Genomic DNA, 25,800 nt, shown 5'->3' with positions numbered 1-25,800 from the left:
ATGTCTGCGTGACTTCCTCTTTGCCGACGATGCAGCTGTCACTACCCACTCTGCCAAAGATCTCCAGCAGCTCATGGATCGTTTTAGCAAGGCCTGCCAAGATTTTGGACTGACAATCAGCCTGAAGAAAACACAGGTCATGGTTCAGGATGTGGACTCACCTCCCTGCATTACAATCTCTGCGCATGAACTGGAGGTTGTCCATGACTTTGTGTACCTTGGCTCAACGATCTCCAACACTCTTTCTCTCGATACCGAGCTAAACAAGCGCATCGGTAAAGCAGCTACCACGTTTTCCAGACTCACAAAGAGAGTCTGGTCCAACAAGAAGCTGACGGAACATACCAAGATTCAGGTCTACAGAGCTTGCGTCCTGAGTACACCTCTGTACTGCAGCGAGTCATCGACTCTTCGCTCACAACAGGAGAGGAAACTGAGCGCTTTCCACATGCTCTGCCTTCGACGCATCCTCGGCATCACCTGGCAGGTCAAAGTTCCAAACAACACAGTCCTGGAACGTGCTGGAATCCCTAGCATGTATTCACTGCTGAAACAGAGACGCCTGCGTTGGCTCGGTCATGTCGTGAGAATGGATGATGGGCGGATCCCAAAGGATCTCCTCTATGGAGAACTCGTGCAAGGAAAGCGCCCTACAGGTAGACCACAGCTGCGATACAAGGACATCTGCAAGAGGGATCTGAAGGCCTTAGGGATGGACCTCAACAAGTAGGAAACCCTGGCCTCTGAGAGGCCTGCTTGGAGGCAGGCTGTGCAGCATGGCCTTTCCCAGTTTGAGGAAACACTTGGCCAACAGTCCGAGGCTAAGAGGCAAAGAAGGAAGGCCCATAGCCAGGGAGACAGACCAGGGACAGACTGCACTTGCTCCCGGTGTGGAAGGGATTGTCACTCCCGGATTGGCCTTTTCAGCCACACCAGACACTGTGCCAGAACCACCTTTCAGAGCGCGATACCATAGTCTTTCAAGACTGAAGGTTGCCAATACATAAATTTTGACTTCTTGACTGTCTAGATGTTCACTGCTAATTCATTAGTTTGTTGCTTGTAGCTGCTATTGCAATTCAATTTTTAAAATAACCCCTTGGTTCTGTGCTCCCTTAGAGGGGAGATTTTTCCCCAGACTGCTTGGTCCTTAACCAGAGATTAGGATAGTGGATTTACCTACAAATTCCCCTACCTGGGCAGGCCCTAATCCAGTAAATTAGCAAGGTGGAGAGGGTGTGCTGAGCACTAAACACTAGTCCTACTCCCCTTGGTCAGCCTCCACTATCCCAACAACAGAATAATAACCAGAAATGACTTGAATGAACGGAAATGTCCCCCTTGCAATGTTGCAGTTCCATCTGCAGGCAGAAAAAATGAGGGGTAACAGCTGTTTTCAGGGTGGGGACAAAATGGGAGCACAAGGAGGACAAAAAGCAGTGGCAGTGGTAGCAGTATGCTTCCTGGCAGACACCATTGCCCAGATGCCCCCTGAAAATGACATCATGGGATGACATCATGTTGTTCTCAGGGGATGTCCAGAAAATAAAATGGCAGCTGCCAGTGGCCCAGAGGAATGCCACTACTGAAAGGCTGGTAACGGTGGCCAAAACAGGTGACACAGGTCAGTAGATCTGGGAAAAAGATACTTTCCAGGGCTGTTTGTGTCTGGCATGGATTCATATCAGTGTGTCAGACATCCCGGAAGGGAGGGAGGAGAGGGATGTTCTTCCATTTCCCCGCTGCTAGAAGAGCAAGGTTAAGTGATGGGCGGGCTTAAATTCCATTTTGGCTCAGATTTTATTCTGAGCAGTAGAAGGAGATTTTTGAGTTTGTCATGCTGCTCCTGCTTTGAAACCAGCCTTGCAAGACTGATGGTTTTGATTTCCAAGTTGGATAATTTTTTGGTAGCAACAGTATTAGTCATGATGGTGCACTTCATGCCCACATCTCTTGATCAGGAAGATGCTTTGCAAACAAGGGCTGCAATCCTATACACACTTTACTGAGAGCAAGACTTCACTGAACACAATGGGACTTACTACTGAGTAGACATGAATCTGATTGCTCTGTAGGAATTGCGACTGGTTTATTTCTTATGATTGGTTGGCAACCTTCAGTCTCGAAAGACTATGGTGTAAGCCTACAGCACCAGGTATTCCCAGGCTGTTTCCCATCCAAATACCTAACAGGCCTGACCCTGCTTAGCTTCCGAGATCAGATAAGATCGGGCATGTGCAGGGTTCAGTGAATGGGGTCCGAAAATTCAGCTGGTAATTGTGGAATTGTCTTAAAAACCAAGTGGTTTGGCTGAACAGGTTTTTTGAAATCTAGTTTTTTTTTCATCTTTTTCCATCTTTTTAAGTTGCAAAAATACTGAATTTTAATACTTTAATCTTTGAGAACTGTAACACTAATGTCGACGGTGGCATAGCTAGAGGGGGTGCAAAGCACTCAGTTTTGCAGGGATCCTCACTGCAGCATGCAAGCAGCACCTCCCCCTCCCCTTTGAAGCCATTCCAGGTGGGGGGAGCAAAACGGAGGCATTCGCTCCAAAGGGGAGGGGCCGCTTGCATGCTGTGGTGAAGCGCTCTGCAAAACTGAGTGCTTTGCACCCTCTGTAGCTATGCCACTGAACGTCGATTTAGTACTGGCAAAGGTAGAGGAAATAGCAGCAGCAATGTCAAGATAAGGCTGCCAACCGACTGGAAAAATAAGCAAATGACCTGACTTGCCTTTTAGCAGGAGCTTGACATGCAAGATATGCAAGATAATCATTATTGCCTGTAAATGTCTGAAGATTAAACTATTATTAAAACCACAACTAAAAGGCCATTTCCAACAGTGACACCCCTACACACGGCAAAGTCAGGGCATAACCTTAGCCAGTTAGCCTAGAATCATGTTGCTTCTGCTATTATTCCCTCGGTTTTTATGGAGAATCCATATGAAGACAATGCTTCCTCCTGTGTTTTTCTCAGACATGATTGCTGGCAATTTTTCTCAGTACAGATAGTACGTACCAGTTCTGGAAATTTGTCTTGAAGTTGAAATGTACGTCAATTGTAGCTTTTGCACCTGTGCAAAAGGACCACAATGGACAGACTGGTAGGCTGTCTGATTGCTGATGGGTCTTCTTGGAACGCATGTCAGCTGGTGTAAGCCTGTGAACAGGATGGGGGGTGGGGCAGGTTGAAAAAACCTTGGAGATGGAATCTGGTGTGCAACTTTGCCATCCAGATCTACTCCCTCCAGTCTGCTTCCTGCCCCAAACCACTCCTTCTACCACCTTACCTGGGCTGGTGAAACAACTGGGTGAGTCTGGCATGCATGCAGACCAGAGCAATATTTACAACATCATAGGAACATCTATTACAGTGTATCGATAGGTGTATCAATGGTCTGATTTGGTATAAGGTAGATTTGTATGCAGCGACATTAGGGCCAAACTAGATTTAAAATGTGAAATTTTCTGGAAGGTTTCATACCAACTTGTAATAATAATAATAATAATAATAATAATAATAATAATAATAATAATAATACTTTATTTATATCCTGCCCTTCTCCCCAAAGGGACCCAGGGCGGCTAACAACATATAAAAGAGATTAAAACAATTTCACAAACAGATAAAAACATATTAAAAACACATTAGCAGAACCCATAAAAACAGTAGTCAGATAAAAATACTTGCGCAGCGCAGTCCTATGCATGCATGCTTGAAAGTAAGGCATATTGCATTCAGTGGAGAGGACTCCAAGAAACAGAGTATATAATTTCAGCATTAATCCCTCCCATCATTATGTCTCAACATCTGTTCTAGTGGCTGTTTGCTGGTGATGTTCTGCATTTTTTTTTAGATTTTGAGCCCTTTTGAGACAGGGAGCCACACCTGGAGTATTGTGTCCAGTTCTGGTCGCCACATCTCAAAAAGGACATAGTGGAAATGGAAAAGGTGCACAAGAGAGCAACTAAGATGATTACTGGGCTGGGGCACCTTCCTTATGAGGAAAGGCTACGGTGTTTGGGCCTCTTCAGCCTAGAAAAGAGGTGCCTGAGGGGGAACATGATTGAGACATACAAAGTTATGCATGGGAAGGATAAAGTGGATAGAGAGATGCTCTTTAGTAGTTGGCAACCTTCAGTCTCGAAAGACTATGGCATCGCGCTCTGAAAGGTGGTTCTGGAACAGCGTCTAGTGTGGCTGAAAAGGCCGATTCGGGAGTGACAATCCCTTCCACACTGGGAGCAAGTGCAGTCTGTCCCTGGCCTGTCTCCCTGGCTATGGGCCTTCCTTCTTTGCCTCTTAGCCTCAGACTGTTGGCCAAGTGTCTCTTCAAACTGGGAAAGGCCATGTTGCACAGCCTGCCTCCAAGCAGGCCGCTCAGAGGCCAGGGTTTCCCACTTGTTGAGGTCCACTCCTAAGGCCTTCAGATCCCTCTTGCAGATGTCCTTGTATCGCAGCTGTGGTCTACCTGTAGGGCGCTTTCCCTGCACGAGTTCTCCATAGAGGAGATCCTTTGGGATCCAGCCATCATCCATTCTCACGACATGACTGAGCCAACGCAGGCGTCTCTGTTTTAGTAGTGCATACATGCTAGGGATTCCAGCACGTTCCAGGACTGTGTTGTTTGGAACTTTGTCCAAGATGCTCTTTACACTCTCACATAACACCAGAACCAGGGGATAGCCACTAAAATTGAGTGTTGGGAGAGTTAGAACACACAAAAGAAAATATTTCTTTACTCAGCATGTGGTCGGTCTGTGGAACTCCTTGCCGCAGGATGTGGTGACGGCATCTGGCCTGGATGCCTTTAAAAGGGGATTGGACAAGGTTCTGGAGGAAAAATCCATTATGGGGTACAAGCCATGATGTGTATGTGCAACCTCCTGATTTTAGAAATGGGCTATGTCTGAATGCCAGATGCAAGGGAGGGCACCAGGATGCAGGTCTCTTGTTATCAGGTGTGCTCCCTGGGGCATTTGGTGGGCCACTGAGAGATACAGGAAGCTGGACTAGATGGGCCTATAGCCTGATCCAGTGGGGCTGTTCTTATGGAAATGCCAAACAGCTGGGATTATGCTTTCAACTACAATTCATTTTTGAAAACTTGCTTGCTGAGCTCATCCCAAGGCAAAACGAGCCTGTTTCAAAATTTTGCAGTGCCACCTACAGGTTTGTTGGTGAAGGTTTGGTGAATTGCAAGTTTCCCTGTCTGTGTTGTCTTCTCCGAGATTCTGAGCTATCTCTACATAAAATCCCTACTTCCCACCAGGAGAATCGGAATCACACAACACATTATGCCCACTTTACATTCAATCTTACTTAAAATAAACAAAGTTATTCAACCCTTCCTACTGTTTCAGATCAATATCAAATTCCAAAGGCAGGAAAGCAAGATTTCCAGGTTTTCAGGAAAACAGGCATTTGACATCTTTTTCTCAGGGCCCTGACTGTTAAAGGCAATACTATGGGAGTAGGCACATTGATGCTAATTGAAATGGCAAAACTCACAACACAGTTATGTGATTCCAGTTGTTTCAATGGGTTTTAAAGAGCCTAGCTGTAAAGTGCAGCAATTTTCAATGTTCCTCTTCTCATGGCACACTGATCTCTAAGGTCTTCACGTCTTGTGATGTCACTTCCAGCTTCTGGGAGACTCTTCAGCTCTGTTTCTAGGGCAATTGTCTGTAGTAACAAATTGTCTGCCAGGGGAGGAAGAGGGGCAGACAATTCATTCCTACAGACAGTTGCCCTAGAAACAGAGCCGCAGAACCCAGAAGAGCTTCTCAGAGATTTTTCAACTGCTGTGCTCCAAACGCCCATGCCACACCTGCAGACCTTTTGTGACACACCAGTGTGCCGTGGCACACAGGTTGAAAATTGCTGGAGTAGTGCAATCCCCTAAGCATATTCACTCAGAGGAAGTACGTCCTTCAGAGTCAAAAGGGACTTGTAAGGGCATAATACAGGGGTGTCCAAAGTTTTTGGCAGGAGGGCCACATCGTCTCTCTGACACTGTGTCAGGGGCCGGGGAAGAAAATGATTAATTTACATTTAAAATTTGAGTAAATTTACATAAGTTTACATAAATAAATATATTAAAGATGAACTTCTATGAATGAATGAAGGTCTTGCAATAGCTTAAGGCCTATAAAAGGCCTTGCACAAAGCAAGGCTGGCCTTTCTTTTGCTGCTGCTACTGCATCACAGATGTGAAACAACAAGCAGTGGAGGGAGCCCTCATCCCACAGCTCATGCAAGAGGTCAAACAGTCACCCTCACACTGAGAGTGGTTGCATCGGGCCAGTGTGGGCTCCAACAAATCTTCAGAGGGCCAGAGGCTCATTGGAGACTGGGGACTCCCTGAGGGCCACATTGAGAGGCCTCGTGGGCCGCAAGTGGCCCCCGGGCCGGGGTTTGGGCACCCCTGGCATAATACATAAGGCCATGCAGGATGCAGCACGAGACTCCTGTCATCAATTACTGTACAGAGGCCACCTGCTTCAACCACATGCTTGCAGCTAGATCTGCAGTGCAGAAGGAAACACTGAAATCTGAAATTCTTAGCCATGGAAGTGTCTTGTGCTTCTTTTACCCCCACCAGCTTCCTCACATCTCTGCAGGAGGAGAATGATTCTGCAAACTGTTGCCTATTCTGGTGTTTTAATATCTGCTCAGCTCCACGAAACCAATCTCAAGGCAATAAGCCATGCTCCCCAGAAGAAATATCAAAGCCTAAGTCAGCTTGGAAGTTGTACATTGATCACACCAAATCTTGTTAGCAAGGGTGCTAAAGGGTTAAGTCTGAGATGAGCATGCTCACTAGTTTATCTGGGGTAGGGGTGTCAACAGTTGCAAATGCCCCAAACAGCACTTGGTGAGGGTACTGCTGTGCCACCAACTACTCGCCCTATGCCCCCCTGCAGCGCTGCCAGCCCTTTTCACCTTTAGTTTCACCTTAGGCCCTCAAGGCCTCTCAATGCGGCCCTCAGGGAACCCCCAGTCTCCAATGACCTTCTGGCCCGCTGGAGATTTGTTGGAGCCCGCACTGGCCCGACGCAACTGCTCTCAGAGTGAGGGCAACTGTTTGACCTCTCACGTGAGCTTTGGGATGAGGGCTCCCTCCACTGCTTGCTTTTTCACGTCTGTGATGCAGTAGTGGCAGCAAAGAAAAGGCCAGCCTTGCTTTGTGTGAGTCCTTGTATGAGCTATTGCAAGACCTTCATTTGTTCATATAAGTCCATCTTTAATATATTCATTTATGTAAACATATGCAAATTTATTCAAATGTAAATGTAAATTAATTCTTTTTCCCCTCGGCCCCCGACATAGTGTCAGAGAGCTGATGTGGTCCTCCTGCCAAAAACTTTGGACACCCCTGGTTTTAAGGGATAGAGGCGAGTGGCTGCTCTGAGCACCATCCACCTCTGTCCCTTATATATATATAAAAAAATAAGCAAAGTAAAAGCCACAACCAATCTGAGGGCTGCCCCTTCTTCCTGTGAATGGGATTCCAAAATAATTGCGGTGATGTGCAATTATTTCTGGGGGGGGGAAGGGGGGTTACATTTCATGCCATGGCCCCAGGGTGGTGAGGCGACTAGGACTGCCAGTGTGCATACTACAAGTCTTTTCAGTGGTGGCACCAGATCTGTGAAATTTTCTGCCTTAGGAGATGAAATTGGCTCCAGCTGGGCTGGTGTTTGCTACCAGTTAGAAATGTGTTTGTTCCAACAGGCCTTTGATCCTTTTTGGGTTTAACCCCTGCTAATTGGGTAAGAGGCACTTTTTCAAGTGGGTGCTCCTTTTTTTTAGCAGGGGGAGAGTAACTGGCCCACCTCACCCCAGCACTGTCTGTTCTAGTGGCTGTCTGCTGGTATTCATTTGCATCTTTTTAGATTGTGAGCCCTTTTGGGACAGGGAGCCATTTAGTTATTTGATTTTTCTCTGTAAACCGCTGTGTGAACTTTTAGTTGAAAAGCGGTTTATAAATACTGTTAATAATTAATAATAATAACAGCACAATTCTATGCATGTCTGCTCAGACCTAAGTACCATTATCTTCAGTGTGGCTTACTCCCAGGTAAGTGTGCATTGGATTGCAGTCTTGGTTGCTGGTGCAGTTTTGTTTATGTTGCTTATTTTATTTTTTATAGTTCCGAGTTGTAGGTTTTAAAAATTTCTACAAAACCACAAATAAAAGGTCAGCTGCTTTTGGCCTTTCTTTTTTTTTTTGAGATGGAAAAGGAGAAATAAATAAATAAATAAACAAACAAACAAATAAATAATGCCGTAGATATGCTGCTCATCGTGACATGTTATAGTTTTGCCCTTGGGCTACTGAGTTGGAAAATGGACACCAGTACAACATACATATGGCCGGGGGCGGGGCAGATGGACAGGGGTAAATCTAACTTTTATGCCACAGCCAGGCTCTAGTCTTGGGTCCTCCTGCTTCTTTTCTGCTAACCTTCTTGTTTTTCTTTATGGCTCCACATGTTCTTGGAACTGAAAAGTAGACTTTGGGTGAGTCATGGTGAATCTTGGCTCAAATTACGGTTGCAGACCTATATACCAGTGGTTCCCAAACTTTAGCACCAGGTCACGTCTGGATGCCCTATCAGGACCCACCCAACTTTGGTTGGCAACCTTCAGTCTCGAAAGACTATGGTATAAGCCTACAGCACCCAGGATTCCCAGGAGGTCTCCCATCCAAATACTAACCAGGCCTGACCCTGCTTAGCTTCCAAGATCAGATGAGATCTGGCATGCACAAGGTAACAGTTGTTATCAGATCAGGACCATTCTGCTGGTCTTGCATTCTCCTTCACATGGCTTTAGTAAGATCCAAACCATGGTCACCTACTGATGAGTAAATTCAGATGTGTGGCTCAGTTTCACTTTCCATAGGGCTCAGTACTTTTCCCTTGTGAGCTGAGGAGAGGGGGAACTTCCTTCTCAAGAGTTTGTTGGGGCCTGTGTCCATCAGACTGGGACCTTTCTGGTGGCATTGCATTCCCCTAGACCTGTCCTTCGAAGTGGACCAATAGTCCATAGTCACCAACTCATGAGAAAACATACACATGCTGCTCCATTTCAGTTTCCATAGGCTCTATACGTTTTCCTTGTCAGGTTTCACAACCCACCCAAAAATTGTGTTGCGATCCACTGATGGATCCCGACCCAGTTTGGGAGCTGCTACTATACCCACTTCCTTGAGTGTGAGCCCCATTCTGAGTAAACAGACGATAGGATTGTGCTCTAGCTATGTTGTTGCTTGTTTATGAAGCTTCCTGAAATTGCTGGGTGCTGTACAAACATTAGACAGAGCTGAGGCCCTGCCCTCAGGCTTACAATCTAAAGGTAATGTCATGACGCATTTTGGAAGGGAAAGAAAAAGGGCAAAAGGGAAGGAGAATCAGCCAAGAGGAATCACTGTCAAAACAAGCCCAAAGAGGAGCCTCTCATTCCCTCCATTCTGTGCAGAGTGACAGCTGGAGTCCAAGGAAGGCCTGGTTGCCAGATGAGTTGAGCCAGGCAGGCCCAATGAAGAGCGCACATGATCCGAGCTCATGTACAATGGCCTTGCACAACCCAGCAGGAATGAAAGGCAGTCCTCGTAATGATGACTGGGCAGCACTTACCACAATGGCTTGTGGCCTTGCTTCTATGAGTCACGCTTCCAGTGGTTTGGCCAGCTACTTTCCGAAACCTTGCCTGCCCCTGAAGGAGCTCGCATGGGCAGTTGGGAAAACAGGCAGCTTTATTCTGCCTGCCTGCTGGAATAAGCCGATCTCCAGAATAAGCACAGCAGGAGATAAAAGGGAATGCTAGGTAAGGAAGGAAGAGAAGCCCCTGGCTGTATGTCCTGATGCCACTGGGGGGGCATCACAGTAAGTACTACAGGTGCCGCAACTCACCTCATAAGCGGCCGTCAGAGCAATTTTGGGCAGCAATGGCAATGCATTGGTGCTTGAGCAAAAAGCAACACTGCAGTCCATCAAGACCTGAGAAAGACCCCTGCACCATACCAATGAACCCAGCTGTTGCCAGCCAAAGTAACATGAATCTTGTTGTGGATTGTCCAATGGCCTGACTTGGCATAGGATACTTTTATACATTCTGGTGAGGTGCTTAGTGCACATGGTTTGCAAACAGAAGATCCTAGGTGCAGCCCTGGCAACCAGTGGCATAGCTAGAGGGGGTGCAAAGCACCAAGTTTTATAGGGAGCCTCACTGCAGCATGCAAGGCGACCTTCTCCCTCTCCTTTGAGCCAGGCATTTGTTTTGCTCCCCCGCTCCTATAATGGCTCCAAAGAAGAGGGAATGGGGCCCCTTGTATGCTGTGGTGAGGCTCCCTGCAAAACACAGTGCTTTGTATCCCCTCTAGGTGGGCCACTGCAGGCAGCTTAAAAAGGTATTGGGTGGTGTGATGATTGACATTTCACTTCTTGTTCCTCCCCAATCACCACCATTGGAAGGGCTGGCCAAGACCCTGACTGTATGTTTAAACAGCCAGAATAACTGGTGCTGGGGCAGATGAACCAAGATGTAAGCACAGAAGTTGAGCTGGTCATGCTTTATCTGACTAGGGTTGCCAACTGTTCAATGGACCACTGTAACTGTCCCTTTAACTGCAGTCTGATCTTCTGCAAGGAACAGGTAATACTCTTTAGTTCCCTACCAGGAAAAGCTTCACCTGCTGATTTCTGCATATTAAAGCCCTGTTCAACAGGCCAGCTTGCTGCTGTTCCTTTGTACTCCAGCCAGATGGCAAACGTCTTCCTGGGCATGACAATGAAGTAAGAACATAAGAACATAAGAACAGCCCCACTGGATCAGGCCATAGGCCCATCTAGTCCAGCTTCCTGTATCTCACAGCGGCCCACCAAATGCCCCAGGGAGCACACCAGATAACAAGAGACCTCATCCTGGTGCCCTCCCTTGCATCTGGCATTCTGACATAGCCCATTTCTAAAATCAGGAGGTTGCACATACACATCATGGCTTGTACCCCATAATGGATTTTTCCTCCAGAAACTTGTCCAATCCCCCTTTAAAGGCATCTAGGCTAGACGCCAGCACCACATCCTGTGGCAAGGAGTTCCACAGACCGACCACAGTGGTGGTTTTTACTTGCCTCCGAAGACATAGGAGCACCATCAGGTAAACAGGTAACAGCTCTGCTTATGACGTGCATGTCCCTCGAGGCATCTGCTTCAGTTAGTGCAAATTAATATATTAATGGCTGATCCTGCTTTTAATGCAAACACCCCACCCCCTCTGCTTTTGATAAAGGCGCTTTTTGATTTCCACTTTACGGTTGCTGAACTCTGTTTATTTCAGCTGAGTCACCGGTGTAATTAATATTATCTTATTTACCAATGTTTGTCATTTTATAGCGATGACTAGCAGGGTGACTCACTGTCGAGAGAAACAGTTGTGAGAGAGAAAGAGGAGTTTTTTTAGGTTTTTTTTTGCCTTCTGCTTCCTTTTTCACATGGAACATGAACCAAGTGTGACCTTTGAGATAGTGAATCATGCAGATACAATATTTATCCCTGTTGTTGCAAGGCTGAGATTATTCACAAATATCTCCCATGTGGAGAAAAGGGGGAGGGAAGACCCCATAAAAAGACTACAGCCCCTGAAGCTGGGCCATAATCCTGCAGATACTTTTATCTGCATTGTGTTTTGGAACAAAATAAAAACACACAAGATTTCAGCAAATGCTTGTAGTATGTATGTTTAGCACCTCAGCTGGCAGGTCATTTTATAACATGTATTCTTTGTTGTGCATGCAATTTTGCACCCACCTTTCTAGTGCAAATTCAAGAGACTACATAACAACAGCAATACCAGCACCAGGTTCATGTGGGCCTTTGGCCAAATGCCTTTGTGGGCTTGGTTAATGGTGGTTTGCAGGAGGGATAGCAATACGAAAATAAGAAGAGCCCCACTAGATCAGGCCAAAGGCCCATCTAGTCCAGCTTCCTGTATCTCTCATGGGCCCCACCAAATGCCCCAGGGAGCACACCAGATAACAAGAGACCTGCAAGGCCTCCTGGGAATTGTAGTTTAAGAACATAAGAACAGCCCCGCTGGATGAGGCCATAAGAACATAAGAACAGCCCCACTGGATCAGGCCATAGGCCCATCTAGTCCAGCTTCCTGTATCTCACAGCGGCCCACCAAATGCCCCAGGGAGCACACCAGATAACAAGAGACCTGTATCCTGGTGCCCTCCCTTGCATCTGGTATTCTGACATAGCCCATTTCTAAAATCAGGAGGTTGCACATACACATCATGGCTTGTAACCCATAATGGATTTTTCCTCAAGAAACTTGTCCAATCCTCAGGCCAGATGCCGTCACCACATCCTGTGGCAAGGAATTCCACAGTTCCAATGAGTTCCACATGCGCTTCTCGGCATCACCTGGCAGGACAAAGTTCCAAAAAACACAGTCCTGGAACGTGCTGGAATCCCTAGCATGTATGCACTGCTGAAACAGAGACACCTGCGTTGGCTTGGTCATGTCGTGAGAATGGATGATGGCTGGATCCCAAAGGATCTCCTCTATGGAGAACTCGTGCAAGGAAAGTGCCCTACAGGTAGACCACAGCTGTGATACAAGGACATCTGCAAGAGGGATCCGAAGGCCTTAGGAGTGGACCTGAACAAGTGGGAAACCCTGGCCTCTGATCGGCCCGCTTGGAAGCAGGCTGTGCAACATGGCCTTTCCCAGTTTGAAGAGACACTTGGCCAACAGTCTGAGGCTAAGAGGCAAAGAAGGAAGGCCCATAGCCATGGAGACAGACCAGGGACAGACTGCACTTGCTCCCAGTGTGGAAGGGATTGTCACTCCCAGATCGGCCTTTTCAGCCACACTAGATGCTGTTCCAGAACCACCATTCAGAGCGCAATACCATAGTTTCTCGGGACTGAAGGTTGCCAACGGTGTAATGAGTTACAATGCTGGTAGTGGCCACCTTTCTTTCCCTGTCATGCAGTGCTCTTACTCCCATTGCTGTGTTCAGTTGCACAACAGTGGGGGCATTGCATTATAAAGAAAGAAAGAAAGATTACAGCTGCCAGCACAGCTGCTGAAGTGTGCTCAAGTCCTTTGCCATTGCTAAGGTAAGCCCCGACAAGGGGTTGGGGGAGGCATATCTTAGCAGCAACACTTGTGGCTCCCATCTTTTTTCACCAGGGCCTCAGGAGTAATCTGTGGGCCATTTGATGGCCTTGTGGGACAATCCCTGATGTTGGTCCCCGAATGAGAGCAGTGCCACACACCCCACTGCTCCAAGGGTGAAAACGGCAGTGGTGGAAGCAGCAAGACCATTCGGGTCCTGGGGCAGGAACGTTTGTCACCTCTGTCCCTCCACTACTTTGGCAGCCACAGAGAGAATGATGAGCAATTGGGAGGAGAAAAAGCTCTGCCCTCAGGGACTGTTGACGGTTGTTGCTGCTGAAGCAATTCTGCAACACCATTTATTTTGCAGTGGGGTGGGATATATCTCTTAGGGTCACCATAGAACCTAGAAGGCAGCAGTCATGGCATCACCACCATCTTGGGTGGGAACTTCTCTCAAGCTTGTCCGGCAGGTCTTGTCTTTGTTTCAAGTTTTTGTTGCAGCTGTTTTTTGTTTTTGAAACTTTGTAAGCCACCTTAAGTGTCGACATTGGAAGAAAGCCAAGAAAGAAAATGGCTGGCATCTTCTGTTTCTCTTCCGCTAGGGTGGTGGGCACCAAACCCCGGCCCACAGGCTGGAGCCAGAATCCCCCACAATCCCCCTTGTGAACAGAGCTTATCGTTCTGCCGGGGGAGCATCTGCCTTGTGTCTCCAATCACCCCCAAACAGCTTGGCCGCCAGCTGTTTCCACATTCCATCCCCCCCCCCCCAAATCAGGCTTTTTGACCAGATTTCTGGGCAAATGTGGCTGGCCAGCATGCAGTTTAGGGGCAATCGAACGCACAGTGCATCCCTGGCGGAATGGTAGGCTCTGATTGTGCTGGGAAAGTGTTGACCGGTGTGCAGCAGTCTCCACTTTGGGGATCACTGCACCAGAGCAAAGAAACTGTGAATCCTTCCCATTAAAAAGAAATAATTGAAGCAGAAGTCACAGTGGTTGTTACACAAGCACACGGAAACCAAATCCAGGTGGTCGTGTCCCGGAATGCCTCACTAATTGGGGAGTGTGGTGTGTGAAAGAGTCTGCACCCTCAATAAGGATTGCCAACACCAAATTTCTGCTAGTGGAGGAATCCCTCTCACTTGTTAGGTTAACTGCCTCAGAGCCAAATCCTGGGCCCGGCGTGCCAGCTCACCGCCAGTGCGCACTGTCACAAACGTGCCGTAAGGCATGTTTGCAAGGCTTACCACCGGGTAGATGCCCGAGCTCTGCCACTCGGTGGTAGCACAGACTGCTGAGCCACGGTAAAGTAAGCGGAGGCGTGGTGGGAGGTGGGGAGGAGGTGTTCTGGGGAGGGGGAAGGTGAATAGAGGGCAGGGAGAAGGCAGAGAGGAGGTGTGACAGGTAGGCAGGAGGCAGGGAGAGGGCAGGGGGAGATGTGCTGGGGGGACGGAGCGGGAAGGGAGGAAGGCACCACTGGATCCTAAGCCTTTGTGTGGGGTTCACCGCCCAACACGAAGGCTCTTCCCTCACTGCTGACCTTTTGGTCAGCTGTGAATCGAGTAGCCCCATTGCGGGGCAACTCCCCTTAACCGGGGGAAGGGAACGAAAGTCCCCTTCTCCCGAGGTGCTGCCTGCAGCTGCCTGAGGTGTGCAGGATGCAGTGGCAGCCGTTTTCGGTGCCGCCACAGCCACACGCCCCAGGAGCTCAGGATTGGGCTCACAGGCTACAATCCAATGCACACTTTCTTGCGATTAAGCCTACAGAACATAATGGAACTTACTTCTGAATAGACACACACAGGATTGTGCTGTGAGTCACAGAAATGGCCATAGCCAGGTATTTGCGGAAACAAATGCTTTTATATATGCGCCCAGCTGTCCTGCCACACCCCACAGATATTTGTCCAAAGTGTGTATGATGCAGGGCACCAGAATAGTTTCAGTGCTTTCAGTGAGCCTTGGCACCTTTCGCTGAATCCTGGAAAGGGACATGTGCAAAGCAAGAAATATTTGCGGTAAGGAAAGGCCACAGCTGTTTCTTTAAATTTATTTTTTAAAATAGTGTTATCCTATCTGTTGCAAAAGGCGAGACTTCCTCCCATCAAGGTGGTGAAGGGAGCAAGATGCATAAGAGCAAAACTAACAGCTGATGCAATGGCAAAGAAGTACAAAAAACATAAAGGAGACAGAGATAATTCTAGTTGAGCCACATGCCAAAGCACAGTAAAATAGCTGTTATGTTCAGCCAATCATTAGCAGTTATTTCTTAATGTTTCTTTCAAAAATATAGTGAGCCTGTATTTATCTCCCTATTTTTACACATGCATGCAAACTGCGGGAGCTGAGCTATTTGCAGGATGATTAGCAGCTACAGTATCTGATTTTTGAATAGCCCCAAGGTGTGAAGCAATTGGTTATCTGATCTTTCCATCACCCTTTGGTGACCCACCAAAATCAGGTCCACAGGACCCACAGTTTGGAAGCCACTGCACTAGCTCATTCCACTTGCTTTCTTCTTGAGTGAGTCGGCAGGCTCTCCCCTGGCTGGTCGGAGGAAGAAGAGAACAAGTTTCTAGCCAGGAGCTGTATTTGTTCTTTGGCTGGAATGATGTCACCTGTTATCTGATCTCTACCTCCTTCTTGGGAAGGGGACTGGCAGGAACATAAGCCAATTCATATGTTCTGCCCTGATTCGGGTATTCCTGAATTCCAGCAGGAAATACCATGCAAATGAAGACCAGCCAACCTTGTTAGTAGCAAGAGGCAGGGGGCTAAAATACCCATCCTTAGGAAACAAAAGACACAAAGAGAACAGGCAAAACCCCACAAAAAGGAATGAACACAATATACCAATATCATGGCACCATACGAGATTGGACACAGTGTGATGATTTATTGTGAGTGGTGAAGTCCCTTATTCAAAGCTTTGCTTCAGCCACTACCTCTTCAAGTGGTCCTTCCCTTTCAGCTCAAGCCCACCAGGTGTAATTCAACCATACACAGCCTGGCCCATCTAAGACAGGAGCAGTTATTATCAATACTACAGCATCTGTGAACAGTCTGCATGTTTGATAATACTTATGACGTACAAGTTCCTTTTCATCTCCATGACTTTCTTTCCTTTCCTATAACATTTCTAGGGAGCTGCTTTTATGAAATCAAATGCAGCAGAAAAATTCAAGGGAAATAACTTCTTTATTCTTGACACGCAGCGATTAGGAACATCTTCATGTTTGTGCTTTCGTGACACGCTGAGGAATAGATTGGGAATGACAGCCGGGGCTAAACTCTTAAGCACGTTCATGTCCTTGACATTGCTGTCATTGTAGGTGACAGCGCTTGAACCCCTGGCTCCTGCTTTTAGAGTTTCAATCATTGCCATTGGGAAGTGTATCAAAGTTAATGCTCTCTGCAATTTTGCTCCCTTCCTCAGCAATACTGTGCCTTGGCTGCTTTATAGAACCTGTCCTATTTTATGCATGGCCAGTAGGGGGTACTCAAGCTCTGTTTGAAATCTTTGAGAGTTTCCAGCTCCACTGACAACATCTTAATTCTCATTTTAACTGCCAGGAATGCCAGAATCTGCACTCCCCTCCTTTTAAACAGCCACTGCTTTCTTTTATAAGTCATAGAGCATCATTAAAGTATGTATTGCCTTAGGCGCTTCATGATGAGAAGGGGAAAGGTGGGCTATAAATATTTTAAACAAATAAATATAAAGTCATTAGAGTACATATAGAAACTGACTTTGGAATTAATGCAAAACATGTTTTTTTTTTCCCCCCCTAGGAAAACTGTATGGATTCCTCAAGAATAAGAAATAAAGATTGTTTGGAGGCATTTGGTTGTCTTGGAACAATTTAGTGAAAACTGGGATATAAATTAAATAAGGAGATAGAGAGAGGAAGGTTCCAGGTATTGTTTCTATGTTTATGCAAGGATCTCACAAGCTGTATGGATGCAGTCAGCCCAAGACCCCAAGAAGGGGGAAACTAGAGCATCTGTATAAAAGTGCGGCAGAGAAAAAAGCAAGACAGGGAGCCTCCCTCTAGTGGCATAGCGAGAGGGGGTGCAAAACACTAAGTTTTGCAGGGAGTTCCACCAAAGCATGCAACCTGCCCCTCCTTCTCCCCTTTGGAGCCATTCTGGGTGGGAGGGAGCAAAACAGAGGTGAATGCCTGGTTCTGAAGGGGAGGGGCTGCTTGCATACTGTGGTGAGGCTCGCTGCAAAAGTTAGTGCTTTGCACCCCCTCTAGCTACACCACTAGCTTGGCTTGGAGCCATTGGGCTCATCTCCTCCCACAGTTTCCCCCTGCACTGGGCATTCCACCTGATCATTTTGTAACTTCTTTATATAACACTATGAAAAAAGTAGCATCAGAATGTGGCTTATTTTTCTCTTTTGAATTTTTTTCTCCTTCTTTTGTCTCTTATACCATATCTCTTTGATAATAAGGCTTTTTTTTTTTTTAAACTGCAAACTGTCTTAAGTGTTTCAGCAGAAGGAGTTTTGTAGAGAAATCAACAAAGTAAAAATGCCAACCTGTCCAAGCTGGTAGAACGTGGAGATCTTCCAAAGGCATTTTGCAAGTTGAGGTTCATTGCTGAATCCCAGCGGACAAACTGTATGAATGCAAAGGGACAAAGAGGTCCACAGCAAACTAGCCCAGTTGGTCTCAAGCAGGGTTTGGCCTGGGGCTCCAAACATTACTAAGAGCAGGAAAGTTTGGACTTCTGAGCTTTGGCCTTCCTTAGAGTTGTGTACCTTTCTTCTGGGCACACAACTGGAATGAAAGGCCAGATCTCTTATCAATCTCATAGTCTGGTGATTCTATGAGGATGTCTGTATGTTCATCACCCAAGTGCTCTGAATGTGTGAATAAGCCAATGCAGCCCCACTATATGTGGCCCTTAAACTGAGAATAAAGTAGTTTGGAGTAGCCCATGCTCAGGGCATTTTGTTTTGCTTGGAGTTTTCTACTTTCACTTTTGAACTTGTTACTGTGGAGTCCAATTAGAGGGGCCTAGTTAGCGGGTTTATTTCTAGGGAGGGGAAAGTTTAGCATCTTTTCTCCGGCTTGGTGAGTAGGCATGTTTTGGATAGTGGCATAGCTAAAGGGGGGTGCAAAGCACTAAGTTTTCAGGGAGCCTCACTGCAGCGTGCAAGTGGCCCCTTCCCCTCCGAGCCATTCTGGACAGTGGGAGCAAAGAGGAAGCTACGTCACTGGTTTTGGGAAGGATGATTTTTCTTTAATTTGTCACAAGGTTGTCCTTCCATCCTTCCATGTGCCGTTTCTTCAAGAAGAACAAGGAGCTGCTTCTTTGGTGCCTCCACTGTAGAGTTTGGACACTGATGAGAGGACCTGGCTCAAAAACACATTTGTACTGTTATTGCACAGCGTTTAAATAACTTGCTTTGGGAATTTTGCAGAGAGAGAGAGAGAGAGAGAGAGAGAGAGAGAGAGAGAGAGAGAGAGAGAGAGATTAAATATTGGTAGTTTAAATCTATATGATTTTATTGATTGTCCCTAAATCTATTCAGCCTGGACCCTGGGGAAAAAGAGTCACCGCAGATCAAACATGGCAAATATTTCTTTCCTATCCTCCTACATCACCTGGAATCAGATCACTCATTCACCTGCTGTGAGGCATCAAGCTTTGAGTGTTGGAGTGATGAGAAATCAAGTGAGAGACATGCATGTGCACAGCGGCCCTTTGAGCGTGCATGAAAGCAAATTGGCTTCTTAGTAAGGGGAGACTGGCTGGCTGGCAGTTGAAGGCCGAGCATCAAGGTAGGCTTCACTAGATTTGCAAAGCATAACTTCACCCACTTAAAAAATAATGTCGAACTCAAACAAAATTTTGCAAGCTGTTTGATGCTGCTCATTTTCCACATCTTGGAAGTTGGGCTCTGAAGATAGAAATCAACATCCACGTTTTGGAACTGAAATTTTATATTCCAATTTGCCTGTGTGGATAGGTTGGTTGAGCACAAAGTGTTAGCATCAAATTTACTCAGTTACAATGCAAAGCACCTGCCAGATCCCATCAAATATTGACTGCTACGGCATACCAGCTGTTAGATCCTGCCTGAATAAAAGAACCAGCTGCTGAAATATCTTTGGATGTCAAATGCTGATGCTGAACATAAAGCATTTTGCCTGATATTTACACACACAGAGAATATTTAGAGAATGTTTGCCAGCAAACTTCATAGGGAGGAGAATTTTGGGGGGATTTCTTTTTTTTTTTTTTGGGGGGGGGAGCAAATTCATGCCAGCTCTAGAAATCTCATCCTTTTACCTCATATAGCCCTGAGGCAAGCCTGAAAATGGTCCAGTATACACAGCTTTTGTGTAGAGGTGGGCAGGGAATTGATATTATTGGTATCGATATCTAAGGCAGTGCCTGGCTTCCCTTGGTAGAGCACATGTATGTGCCTGATCACAGCTCAGTCCCTGGCACCTTCAGGCAGTAGCATAGCTAGAGGGGGTGCAAAGCACTAAGTTTTACAGGCGCCTGAATGGGCCGTGCAAGGGGCCCCTCCCTCTCCCCTTCGGAGCCATTCCCGGTGGTGAGAGCAAAATGGAGTTGAATGGCTCTAAAGAGATAGAGAGAAGGCAGTTCTAGGAAATGTTTGTGTAAGGATCTCACAAGCTGTATGACTGCAGAGACCCCAAGAAGGAGAAAACTAAAGCATCTGTATAAAAGTGCAGCAGAGAAAAAGGCAAGACAGGGAGCCTGCCTCTAGTGGTGTAGCTACTGCCTTCAGGCTGTTTATTTCCATAGAAGATTTCACAGGTCTGTTTACAAAAAAACATGATAGAACAATAAAAGACAAATATTTAGCATAAAACAGTGAAAGCTAAAAAAGCAGTATTAAAAATATAGCAGATCTTAAAAATCTTGTGAAATTTTAAAACGAGTATTCACTTGGTGTGGAAAGGACATTACTGTGAACATTCTTAGGAAGAGAATCCCATATATAGGAGCCACAGGGCCCAATCCTAGCCAACTTTCCAGCACCGGTGCAGCTGCAGTGCAGCCCTGAGGTAAGGGAACAAATGTTCCCATACCTTGAGGAGACCTCTGTGACTGCCTCCCCAACAGGGGAAGCAGTGCATACCCCATTGGCACATCAGCACCAGTACTGGAAAATTGGATAGGATTGGGTCCACAGTCAGTTAAGCCTCTTCCAGTTGCCACTTTCCCCCTTCACCTGGGGCTAGGCATCTAGAAGAGGGCCTCTGAAGATGACTTTGGTGAGAAGGAGCTTGGGTAGGAGGTTATCATCTTGAGACTTGGGAGAATGTGAACATAGGAAAAGCCCTGCTGGATCAGGCCAAAGGCCCATCTAGTCCAGAATTCAGATTCACGCAGTGAATTCACACCACATGCCTCTGGTTGGTCCACACACAGGAGAGAAAAGCATATCCTTCTTCCATCACTGCTTCCCTTCACCTGGAATTCAAAGGCATGCTGCCAGCAGTGTCCCACATAAAAGGCAGAGCTGCTCGGCCACACAGCTTCAGGCTGTGTGCATGATGCTCCCTCACTGCTGGCTGCTGAATTAGGTCATTCATTCATGTAGCCCATTATTGTCTACTACAACTGGTAGTGGCTCTCCAGAGTCTCAGGTAGAGGTTCCTCCCCCCCATACTCTGCTATTTTTAAGTGGATATGGCAGGGATTAAACATGGGACAATCTCCATGCAAAATATGTGCCCGATCACCAAACAGTGGCCCCTTGTGTGGGTGCACTAGCTATTGGTTTAAACCCTTGGCCACAAATTGAGTGGGTGCGCTTTCTTGAGTCTGACTAGCACAGGGGTGCTCAATAGGTGGATTGCGATCTACCGGTAGATCGCGAGGCAAAATGAGTAGATCGCGGAGTGCCAACCCCCCCCCCTTCAGGTGCCTCTGGGAGGAAACGCCGGGAGTAAGGCCCATTGTACTCAATGGGGCTTACTCCCAGGTAAGTGTGGCTAGGATTGCAGCCTCACAGCCTAATCCTAGGCATGTCTATTCAGGAGTAAGTCCTGTTATACTCAGTGGGGCTCAAGGTACACCAACATACATTGTACACATAAATGTTATATGTTATGATGGCACGAACATTGTAAAAAAAACTCTGGTAGATCTCTGGGCCTTGCTGGGTTTCAAAGTAGCTCTCGAGCCAGAAAAGTGTGAGCACCCCTGGACTAGCAGCTCTGCATGGAGATGTGCCTTGTGCTTGTGCATAACACATACATATGAAGTTCAGAAGAGACAAGATGAAAATTACAATATATACGTATGCATCTGGATCAGCTGTGACCCGCTGGTTTGCAGTAAGGACCTGTTTTGCTGGATTAGGGTAAACTTGAATGTTCTTTTTTCTTTAATTTTCTTTTAGTTTATATATATACATTTAAACTCTCTTCTTTTAACTAGAGATGCCATGGACTGAACCTCGGACCTTCTGTAGGCAAAGCATGTGCTCTCCTCCTTATTTGCACAAAAGAGTGGGATATCATCACCATCGTCACCACAGTGATGGACCTACCCAGTCCTGCAGACTGTGGGAAAGACAGACTTCACAGTTCAGCAATTTCTACGTCACCCTCCTCACTTTAATCACACCTGACAACACAAAGATGATCTAGTCTTTCTCATTATTGTCCACTGCTGCGGAAGTTCTAAGTGCAAGGACGTAGTGAATGGCTTTGAGGGTAGTTTGGACAGCACATCATACAGTTCTGCAGTTGGGTGAAGGGACCTGGCTAGACTTAGCATGGCAATTGGCTGTGCTGAAGGAAGGTTTTCCAGCATTCTGTATATGCCTCAGAGCTATGTTCCCAAGGTGAGGTTTGCTATACAGTATTTAGCTAAGAACTTTAGGTCTGTTGTTTTTGCCTCCCTGGCAGTGGCGTCGGGCTCGTTTCACCCATGCAGGAGGCCAGCGCGTCACCAACCCGTGATGGACCTCCTTCCATGCAGTGGATGGGGCAATGCCTCGTGTGGTGGGTGCGGTGATGCACCACTACCCCGCCCCCTCTGGGTTTTTGGCTGTAACGTTTGATAGAATAGTGATATTTCAACGTGGCTTGTTTCATTGCGTTCTGCATGAAATCACACACTGAATGATATATAACATGATGGTATTAGTCAAAAATGCCAAGATTTAAAAATTTTTGGCCAGTAGTGGTGTCACCCCCCCTTCCATGCTCGTCACCCAGTGTGGCCTGCCCCCTCTAGCGATGCCACTGCTCCCTGGTATTATTCTTGAACTATATTCTAAATGTTTGCTGCTGTTTTTCTTTCCCCCTTTTTAATCAACTTATAAAACCTACCTCATTGGAGTGTACTTCCTAAGGAGAGAATCTATAAATCTATAAGGCTCTGTAATTATAGTAATAATTACCATAGTAATTATAATATTAAAACCTTCAGAAAATAATATAGTGAAAGAAAGGTGGTTCTGGAACAGCGTCTAGTGTGGCTGAAAAGGCCGATTCGGGAGTGACAGTCCCTTCCATGCTGGGAGCAAGTGCAATCTGTCCCTGGTCTGTCTCCCTGGCTATGGGCCTTCCTTCTTTGCCTCTTTGCCTCAGTCTGTTGGCCAAGTGTCTCTTCAAACTGGGAAAGGCCATGCTGCACAGCCTGCCTCCAAGTGGGCCACTCAGACGCTAGGGTTTCCCACTTGTTGAGGTCCATCCCTAAGGCCTTCAGATCCCTCTTGCAGATGTCCTTGTATCGCAGCTGTGGTCTACCTGTAGGGCGCTTTCCTTGCACGTGTTCTCCATAGAGGAGATCCTTTGGGATCCGGCCATCATCCATTCTCACGACATGACCGAGCCAACGCAGGCGTCTGTTTCAGCAGTGCATACATGCTAGGGATTCCAGCTCGTTCCAGTGTAAGTCTAACTAGTGAAAGTCCAGCTTTGACCACAAGAAGCTCTGTATTTTGCCAGTACTGGAGGAGGAAGAAGTTCGGCAGCTTGTGAGTCTCTGCTCTTTCGTAGCAGCTGGGATGCCTACAGGCCTTTGGTTCCCTTGGCTGAAGGACTGGCAGTAAGAGTTTGTGGCATGCTACCTGGCATGGCTGGTTTTTGCCTGGGCGTGTGGTCATTTTCAAGCCAACCCATGGCTATGGGACACAGCAGAGCCCAGTTTGGAGGGCTGATAGTGTGCCCCCTTTCTATTATAGATGGGGAGCCACTTGTAGGTATGTGGCCCTTGGCACCAACCAAGCCAATCCCTGGGGCGGATCCCTTTATGGAGGAATTAGACTCAAGGGCTCCATGGCATTTCTGAACCCAGATTTTCATGAGCAATTTGCACTCGGCAAGAAAATAGTGGTGCACCTGTTCTTTAACTCTTCTGTGTTTTTGCTCTGAACGCTCAACTAAATCCATCATGTTGAAATGTGCACAGAGTGTTATGCTGTGGCTAACTAGAATTGTTATTCCAGAGGAGTCTGCAGAAGAGCAATGATGTCTACTGGGTGTTGGACTTCTCTCCGGCTCTGCCCCTCACAGTGCCTACGCACATGAAGCCTTGTGCAGCCGTAGGCAACTGTCTGCTCTTTGTCTGCAATACAACTGGCCCTAGAGAGAGATCACATCACTGCCTTGTGTTAAAGGCCCTCTAAGGGGAATTTTATCACTCATAAATATCATGAGGTGGACACATCTGGAAACTGAAATGCTGGCTCTGTGGAGATGTTTATAGGAGCCAAGGAATGGAGGCATCTATTCTCAGAGCAGACAAGCTGAGAGTGGCTTAGGGATCTGTGGTCCAGTTCTCGGTGATAAAGGAAGAGGCAAGGCACACAGCCGATGCCCTGATCATTCCAAATCAAACAGAAGTTGTCGTTTTGCCACCCAGAGGGGCAAAGACACTCAGCAAGATGCCCTTCCTTACCCCCATGTTCTTACCCCACGTTTCTCAGTGCAGAAACTGGTGGCTATAGGAATGAGTTGGGAAGCCACTGATTTGGCCAACCCCAGTTCCTCAGCATCTACATGTGCTCAGTGTCGCATCACACCTGAGGGGGATTTTGTCAGGGAACAAGAGGCAGTACTTCTTGCCTCTGACCAAAAAGGGATAGGCAAGGAACTTTAAAAAGTCAAGAGTTTATTAAGAGACATCAAACATACAAAAGGGGACAGGAAAATCAATCAAGGGAATATTCAAATCCTTTAATAGCTTAACAAAATTACATAGCACCGCTTCTTCATTGAGCTGGTTCATAGTAAACCAGTTTTACAAACCCACTCCGGAATTAATGCAGAGTAGCAAGATTAATTTCCCAAATGTCCCTTAGACATGTGGAAAAGTGATCAAGACCACTGGTTCCCAAACTTTTAGCACCAAGACCCACGTTTTAGAATAAGAATCTGTCAGGACTCACCGAAAATGATGTCATGACCGGAAATAACAACATCAAGCAGGAAAATTTTTTAACAATCCTAGGCTGCAATCCTACCCACACTTACTCAGGAGTAAGTCCCATTTACTATCATTGTTAAAAGTATATAAACAGTAGCCTGTTAAAAGCACAGATCTGTAACATTTCCCCAAATGCAGTCGCATACCATAGTAGCATCAAGTCTAATATATTAAAAATGAAATATTGAAATGAATGGGGACCTACCTGAAATTGGCTCGCAACCCCCTTAGTGGGTCCCAACCCACAGTTTGAGAAACACAGATCTAGATTGGATTGTGTCTGATCTGGATTCCTAAATCCTGTATCATTGAGCTTAATGAAACAACTATTGGCTGTGACAGCTAAATGCAACTTCCATATTTAGGTACAGAATACCATTGAATACCAGTTGTTTCAAGCAACCAGCAGGGGACAGCTGTTTCCTTCATTCCCTGCTTGTAGGCCTCCAAGAATATCGAACTAGATGGACCTCTGGTCCAATCTAGCATAATTCTTAGGTTCTTTATCATCCATAGCTAGAACTTACTGAATAGCTGCAGTAGGCTTACCAAGTACTGCTTTAATGGTTCATGAAAAAAAATTCATAACTGCATTAACATGATTTAAGTAAAAGGTTTGCTAATTGTTGCTAATTTTGTAACGTGTAAGTTATATGTTAACTTGCAGCTTTGATTTCGTAAAATTCACCTCCCAATCCTTCATTTCAGCAGAGGTTGCAGTTTTGTACTCTTCCCCTTTGCCTTCATTGAGAACACAGATCAGGAAAAAAAAACAACTGGAATCCCTTTACATTTAATCCTAGAGATAAAATCCCTTGGTCTCTTCCCTGCCTTGCACCAAAAACTCAGACATGAATGTTCTTCTTAATGGATACGTTAGCCTTTTCAGGAGATATTCATTATCATAATATGCAGCTGGCAGTTTAATGTTCTGGTATATGCCCTCTCACCATAATCTTCATTTGAAAGATATGAATTTGTAAGTCTAAGGTCAGTGCTGCGGGCAAAATATATTTCTGGTCAATGGGCATCAGTGACTGCTGGGTTCATGGCTATGACACAAGGCTGAATCTATTTGCTGAGCAGTTTAATTTAATTACGTTTGGTGGAATGGCTCGGTGCTATGTTTGAATAGAAGACAGCAGATCTGAGAGTGGTAGCATATTTTGCAAGCGTATATTTTGTGGGTTGGAGTCTCCATTTTCTATAAACCAGACTTG

The sequence above is a fragment of the Tiliqua scincoides genome, chromosome 4, assembly GCF_035046505.1.
Source record: "Tiliqua scincoides isolate rTilSci1 chromosome 4, rTilSci1.hap2, whole genome shotgun sequence".
NCBI classification, from domain to species: Eukaryota; Metazoa; Chordata; class Lepidosauria; order Squamata; family Scincidae; genus Tiliqua; species Tiliqua scincoides.
This window is presented reverse-complemented; position numbering follows the sequence as displayed.